This window comes from Nicotiana attenuata, unplaced genomic scaffold (genome assembly GCF_001879085.1).
Source record: "Nicotiana attenuata strain UT unplaced genomic scaffold, NIATTr2, whole genome shotgun sequence".
Classification (NCBI taxonomy): Eukaryota; Viridiplantae; Streptophyta; class Magnoliopsida; order Solanales; family Solanaceae; genus Nicotiana; species Nicotiana attenuata.
In genome coordinates, this window is record NW_017672582.1 from 34,945 (window position 1) to 43,165 (window position 8,221).

The window sequence follows — 8,221 nt, forward strand, 5'->3', positions numbered from 1 at the left end:
AATATAAATAAAGCAAACCAGATGAAATGTATAGCTTTGATCCTTGAGATGGGTTGCCCTCGAATCAAGTGAATATTTCGCCGGAAAGTATGAACAAAGTAACAGAAATATTGAGAGCTTTAGAGAAAGAGAATATATTGCTTTATGTAGCGTGGATATCATGTTCCTTACAAATGATCAGGCTCCTTTATATAGTAAGGAAATTCTACTCTTGGTACAATTCCAAATACAGTAAAATCCCATGATTGGCTAATTAATCGGCCTCTTTTTTATACGTGTCGGGATCTGCACCGTGATCCTCGCCCGATTGCGGATATTTTGTCTTCCCGTTACTCAACCCAATAAGCTACCCTCGATCTCCATTTTACTCGGTCCCGATCTTGGTCGGTCTCAATTTTGGTCGGTCTCGATCTTAATCGGTCTCAGGGTCTCGAGCTTGACAACCTAACTCTACACCATCGTTGGATATAAATCGAAGCCGATCAACGACTAATCATGCTCCAGCTTCGATCAGCCGCACAAAAAGGGCAAGCCCGATTTTGACCGTAGTAGTAGTAATTGTGTTGGTGGTGGTGGTGGTAGTGATAGTAGTGGTAGTGGTGGTAGTAATGGTGGTGGTGGTGGTGGTAGTAGTAATATACATTGACATGCAAGACAACATAATCATGTTTTAAATGGATGACCGTAGAATCAGTGGCGGATGTAGAGTTTTGCCACCGGTTCATCTGAACCAGTACTTTCGACGCAGAGCATAAATTTATGTGTTAAAATTCATTAAATTGCAACAAATGATAGATCTGAACCTAAAACTTTAGAAATATAATGGGTTCAATATTAAAAATCGTAAAAGTTAAACTCATAGAATCTAAATCTTGAATCCGCCTCTGGGTTGAATTACCACTATAAATGCTTGTTGCTAGATACGCCCACCAATAGTTGAACTAAGTAAACACTGTTCAAGAAAGAACCAAAGAATCTAGCCTTTGTATAGTGCCTCCATAGCATAGTGGTATTGCGTTCGCTTCGTAAGCGAAAGGCCGCGAGTTCGATCCTCGCTGGGGGCTTCTCCTTTTATTTTTATAGAGATGGTGTTAATCTACTTACAATACCAATTCATTATGTAAGTAAAGGTGATCGAAGAGCTATTCCTTGATGGCTAATAATACTATTTTGATAAATTCCTTGATGGGTTATTATTTTTAGATCTAAGGCTTTTCTGTTTCACTTTGCTTCCATAAAATGGTAGATGAATTTTGAGCATCCATAGTGAGCTGATCAATTTTAAAAGCCCTTCTCCATCAAAGAGTTTCTTGAAGTCATTATTAATTAGACATATAAAAAAATATGCTTGTGTTGCTTATTTTTCATATTAGTCAGTATGTTCACTGATTTTGCATTTATCAAATAGCACTTCCAATTTCTTTCTTTTTTAATGTATATGTTATGAATAAGGTAGACCCAACCAAATGGATTTGGTTTGGGAATTGGTTACGCGTGAGTCAGAGTATTAACCAGTCCAATGAGAGGTTATTAGATTACAATTGGGACTCAAGTTGAGGTTACTGGACAAGAGGGAATACACTTACTATAATTATCAGTTCTTGCAAGTCTACGCTTATGCAAATTGTTATTTGGAAATTTCCCTCCTGGTCTCTCTCCCTTGTCTATTTCTCTCTGTGGCTCTGTCTTTCCATCCCCTTTCTTTCTGTTACTATCCTTAAATACAGTTACTTTCTATTATAATTCCTTTGTTCTTAGTATCAATATATCAATATGTGATTTCTGTATTTGGTTGTGGATATTGAATCCATTACAGTATATATGTAATTTTTTTTTCTTTCTAAAACATGTGTATACATACATATAATAGGCCGAAACTGCTGGAAAACAAAACAAAGTAAATAGAAGTATCAATTTTGGACGGAAAGTAAGGTCCTAAAATTACCATAATCACAGATATATACATATATATTCACACACTTACAAGTCGAAAAATGAAGATAAACTAATATCATCTAGTGAAAATTTTGAGTATGCCAGCGACTACTTTCACATACGGCACACCCATACCTGATCGATACGTACCGTAAGCAAATCCTTCAGTGAGACTAAACAATAATTATTGGTTTAACGGACTGGGTTCTAATTAAAACATTCATATGCATTTAATGGATTTTTTAATACAAATACAAGATCCAGACAAAAGTTACTGGGTTCACGGGAACCCATAACTAATGCACTGGATCCGCCCTTGAATATGTATATAATCAATGTATAATTTATGTACACATGCTAGAATAAATAAACAATAAATTCGGCCGGGTATTATATACTTTGAAACTAATGAGATATTCCTAATCATGTTAGACTATGTGAATGGTTAGAGCCTCACGTCATCTATTAATTTACGCATACATATAATATTACTGTGATGAAAGATGTTCAATATCGTAGAGGTTAAAAAAGAATTGGTCTATTTCTTTGTTATGATTCTTGAGAAAATATTAGACCATGCCCACTTTTTGATCATGAGATGGCTACTAAATCATTAAATCCGTTACCAAGAACTATTCTTATATCAGTAGGAAATTAAGCCATATATTACTGAATATTGGATTAAAAAGAACTCTTGAATATCATAACGACTCGGTCTAGTTTCTTCTATACATTTGAAGTGTCCGGTACATAGGATTGAGTCTTCTTTCCAGAAAAATGCAGAATTTCCAGCTTAATTCGGAAGAGTTTAAATTCTATCCACCAACAATATATTAACTTTTTACCTATAATAGCAGGTAACTCTTCCTATCAAGTCGGAATCTGATACTATATGACAAACTTGAAAACAATAATAATCTACTATAAACAGTATATAGTTGTACCGATAATGTAAACATTAATTACAACATCGGTACAAAACTTATATCCAATATTGAATAGATAGATACTTTAGGGGCACTTTTGATTGTTGTCATGCTGTAAGTAATGAAGCTTTAAGAACCAAATAGATTCAGGATACAGGTTAATTGAATTGAACTAACTCTCAGAATACCAAAATGACAGGGGCGGAGCCACCTTATTGGAAGCGGTGTCACGTGACACCGCTTTATCGGAAAGATTCATTAAATGTACATATATAAGCATAGGCAAAACTAGGATAAAAATAGAGGTGACACCGCTTAAACAAAGAACTGTCACTGGTCTGGTGGTTAAGTGCTACAAATGTGATCTTGACGTCAAGAGCTCGATTTTGTCTGATGGCATACTTTATGTTTTTATCATTTTCGAGACATTATTTATTAAAAAATAGTTTGTATTACTGAGACTTGAACCATTGACCTATCATAAAATTAAGGAGCAACAAGTTCCGGTTGAACTAAAATCCATCTGTTAATAAAGTTAACAATAAGTATAATCAAATAATTCTAGAAAATAGACATATTTAGTACTGTTTCATGAGACTATTATTGATACATTTCAAAAAAAGAAAAACTAGTCGTAGAGAGTTATAGACTTATAGTAATGTTTTGGATTTCGTGCTCTTTTAATATATAGGTTACTATAGTAACTATTTATTTATTCACTTCTTTGTCTTCTCATAAAAAAATGTGACACCGCTTACAAAAAATACTGCGTACGCCACTACCAAAATCCAGCTGAAAATAATAAGTGCTGCTTGTAGTGACTTCTGCGTGGTGTTTGGCCCATTATTAATTAGGCCACTTTGTTTGCCACCAGCAGTTGTAGATGATCTTTCATTTTCCCTTTGAATTCTCAAAAGATAAATGGATAGGTTTTTTTTTTGGCCATTAAGACAGGGTTCTGTTTCTTTTTAGCCAATCTACTTCTAACACAACCTTTTTTTTAGGTGGAGAATGGGGACTAGGGTATTGAAAAGATGAACCCGCCTCACCTTTTTTTGAATCGAAACACCCAACTAGAGATGGAATTCCAATTTTTTCGATCTTGGTTTCATAGGAGCAAGTCAGAAAGATGAAGAAATAAAACCATCTGATTTAAGATTCGAGTGAAAGTCAACTGCCTGAAGTTCATCAATTGTACTTTAGCTTATGAGGCTGATGAGTTACGTTGATTGATTCCTCTATCCCGCATTCTCTTTCTTTGCGTTGAAGTTCTTTAATTTTTTCATACCGTCCCAAACATGGGACATATAGTCCGTAACAGCAGTCACATGCAATGACCATTAGCCATGTTACAGAAACATGCAACATATTTGAAGGTGAAGTGTGTCTGACTAGAATTATACCACCTCAATCATCTATAATTCTATATATACACCCCATAGCCAATAAGCCTAATTGCCTCCTCAACACAAACTACTACTAATGTTTCTCTATTATCATGTACATATTGAAGGACTAATCTAATAGCTGTATTAGATATTAATTCTAACCCTATAAATTACCATTCCCGCAAGACATATATGTTGTTTTTTCACTTACTCCCTCAGGCCACTTTAATAGTTTTTTTGGTTAAAAAATTCATATTTTAGCATTAATTAACGTAAAAATTGACCATATTAACCTTATTAAATTGTTCATTGAAAATGCAATAAAAACTTCTAGGCTCTTTACTATAAGGCTGCAACTTTGGAAAAAAAGTTAATTATTTCTTCTTGATATATAAAAATTAAATATTACGGACCGCAAGAAAAAAAGAACAAAGAATTTATTTAAAGTGAACCGGAGGAAGTAATAATTCAATAAAAAAAAAATAGAGAATTAAGATCCAATTGAGCATAGTAATTTACTAAGTTAAGATTTTATTTTTTTTTCAACTCTAAGTTCAGATTCAAGTCATGAGATTCTGATTTTTTTTCTGTTGAGCAGCTCCATCGAGACATGTGACACCTCTTTTTTCACTATGAGCAATTTTTGTCTAACTAGCGTCATGTAATATAATAGGCGTTTGAACAATATTTGATTAATGTTCCAAATAAGAGTACTTAAAGTTGAAGGATTGAAATATGCCGAAGAACAATTTAGATACAAGTAAAAAGTTGAGCAAAAGCTACATAGAAAAAATTTATTAAACTAGGGAGAGAACTTGGTAGGAGGCTCTTTCACAACTCATAAACTGTTGAATCTCTCTACAAGAAAAAACAAGTAGTAGCACCCCTATTTATAATACTACAAAACCAAAAACCTATACCAATATAAAATTGGTAAACAAAACCTAACTAGACATGAATTAAATAAACTACCAAATATCAAATCCAAGACAACTTAGGACTACTATTTAATTTTGGTTTAGTTTCCAACAACCTCCCTTAAACCAAGATCTTCAAATTGGATCATGCCCAACATCTTCTTCAACTTGATGAATAACTCCAATTTTAGTGGCTTTGTGAAAACATCAGCAACTTGCTCTCCAGTCTTGCAATACTCAATAACTATCTCTTTGTCTTGAACCAAATCACGAATAAAGTGAAATTTGATATCAATGTGTTTGCTACGCCCATGAAAAACTAGATTCTTTGTTAACTCAATTGCAGACTTGCTATCACAAAAAATTGTTGTAGGACTGTCTTGCTTGTGTTGAAGAAATCCAAGCATTCTTCTTAACCACAATGCTTGTGTAGCACTACTTGTTGCAGCCATGTACTCTGCTTCAGATGTTGATAAAGCAACAACTTATTGCTTTTTGGAAGACCAAGAAAATACACCGGAACCCAAATAAAATGCATAGCCAGGAGTACTTTTTCTTTGTATCATATCACCAGCCCAATCACTGCCTGTAAATCCAACAAGACTACTATCATTAGTCTTTGAGTAAAATATACAATCAGTTTGAGTACCTTGAACATATCTCAAAATTCGCTTTGCTGCTTGCAAGTGTGATTGCCGTGGAGTCTCCATAAATCTGCTAATTAATCCAACTCAATAAGTAATATCAGGCCTTGTAGAAGTCAAGTACCTTAGACTCCCTACCAATTTTCTAAAATATGTAGCATCAACAAAGTCACCAGTCCCATCTCTAACCAACTTCAATTTTTCTTCCACAGGGGTCAAAATTGGTTTGGCTTTATCCATATTAAATATCTTTAGAATATCACCAGCATATTTTTTCTGAGAGATAAATATTCCATATTTAACTGAGATACCTCAATGCCAAGAAAATAAGACATTAAACCCAAATCGGTCATCTCAAACTGGCTAATCATTGCCTCCCTAAACTCAAAAATTAATTTAGGATTATTGCCGGTAAAAATTAAATCATCCACATATAAGCACACAATGAGAATATCTTCGCCAGGATTGAATTTGATATATAAAGCATGCTTATATGGACATCTCTGAAATCCATGTCCAATAAAATAAGAATCAATACGAGTGTACCAAGCTCTAGGTGCTTGTTTCAATCCATATAATGCCTTCTTCAGCCTATAAAATTTATTTTCTTGACCCCTTTTGACATAACCAGCAGGCTGCTCAAGATACACTTCTTCTTCAAGTACACCATTTAAGAAAGCAGATTTCACATCCATTTGAAAAAATTTCCAGCAATTATTGGCAGAAAGAGAAATTATCATACGAACAATATCAAGTCTAGCAACAGGTGCAAATACCTCGAAGTAATCAATACCTGCCTTCTGCTTGTATCCTTTAACGACTAATCTCGCCTTAAAACGATCCACTTCTCCAGTTGGTTTGAACTTGGTCTTGTATACCCACTTGACTCCAATTGGTCTTTTTGAGGGCGGTAAAGTAGTCAATTCCCATGTATTATTTTTCTCAATAGCGTGAATTTCTTCATTCATTGCATGAACCAATCGGTCATCTTTAACAGCTTCCTCAAAAGTAACTGGATCACAATCTACAAATAAGGCAAAATTTACAATATCTTCATCGGATAAATCATTATCATCGCCAGCAACATAATCTTGCAAACGAGCTGGTAATTGGTGTTGTCTTTGCGGGCAACTGGACGTCTCTGCTTGAACAGTATCTACTACATGTTCCTCTTGATGTCTGCTAGAACTTCCTTGCTCTATGACTGGAATTGTTGATTTAGACCTAGATGGTTCAGGATCCTTCTTTGACCAGTCCTAAGAACTCTACTCATCAAAATTAACATCACTGCTAATAATCATTTTTCCTGTATCTGGATTAAACAACTTGTAACCCTTTATCTTATGACTATAACCATTAAAAATATATTTTTCAGCTTTATCATCCAATTTCTTTCTCAAAGCATCAGGAACATGAGCATAAGCAAGACAACCAAATACTTTTAGATGAGAAATATTTAGTTTCTTACCTGTGAAGACCTCTTGTGGAGTTTTTCCATAATTAGACCGTGTAGGACACCTATTTAATACATAAATTGCACAGGAAACAGCTTCTGCCAAAAAACCTTTTGGAATATTTTTGGAATGCATCATAGATCTCACCATGTCCATCACTGTTCTATTTTTTCTTTCAGCGACACCATTCTGTTGAGGTGTATATCTAGTTGTCAATTGATGTTAATACTATGCTTCTTCAAATAATCATCACAAACAAGAAATTCAGTGACCCTATCAGTCCTCAATATTTTAATAAAACACCCACTTTGCTTCTCCACATGAAGCTCTTAAAAATATCACATGCATCAGATTTATTTTTCAAAAAATATACCCAAGTCTTTCGGCTGAAATCATCAATGAAAGTAATAAAATACTTACTACCACCATTAGAAGAAACTTCAACTGAGCACAAATCTGAATGAATTAACTGCAATGGTGCATTAGCTATCCAAGCCTTACCTTTCTGAAAAGGTTCTCTGTACTTCTTTCCCAAGATACACGACTCACACTTCTTGTCAGGAAAATCAATAGAAGGCAAAAATTTTTCTTCCAAGAAATTTCAAACAAAATTCAAATTCCCAAGACGTAGATGCCACAACCAAGTATCATCACAGTTTATAGAACTAAAGCAAGGTAAATCATCACTATTGAGATAAAGAGGCCACAAACGACTATTGTTCATGTTAAACTTTGCAATCAGTCCAAATTTATCATCACTGATTGTGCCAATCCTATACTTAAAATGCAAATCATACCCTTTTTCTGATAGTTTCCCTAAGCTCAATAAATTATGATGAAGGCTCGGCACATAAAACACATCTGATATAAAATTAGAAGAACCATCTTTCACAGTAATACGAATTTTTCCCTTTCCAACAGCAGGCACCTTTGCGTTATTTCCAAGTCTTACTGTAC

At 34.3% G+C, this 8,221-nt stretch overlaps 1 non-coding gene across 1 annotated transcript; it reads left to right on the forward strand.

The window, feature by feature from the left end:
• The first annotated feature begins 992 nt into the window (after positions 1 to 992).
• Positions 993 to 1,064, forward strand: TRNAT-CGU. The gene has a single exon. It is a non-coding gene; the product is annotated as a tRNA-Thr (tRNA).
• The last annotated feature ends 7,157 nt before the right edge of the window (positions 1,065 to 8,221 follow it).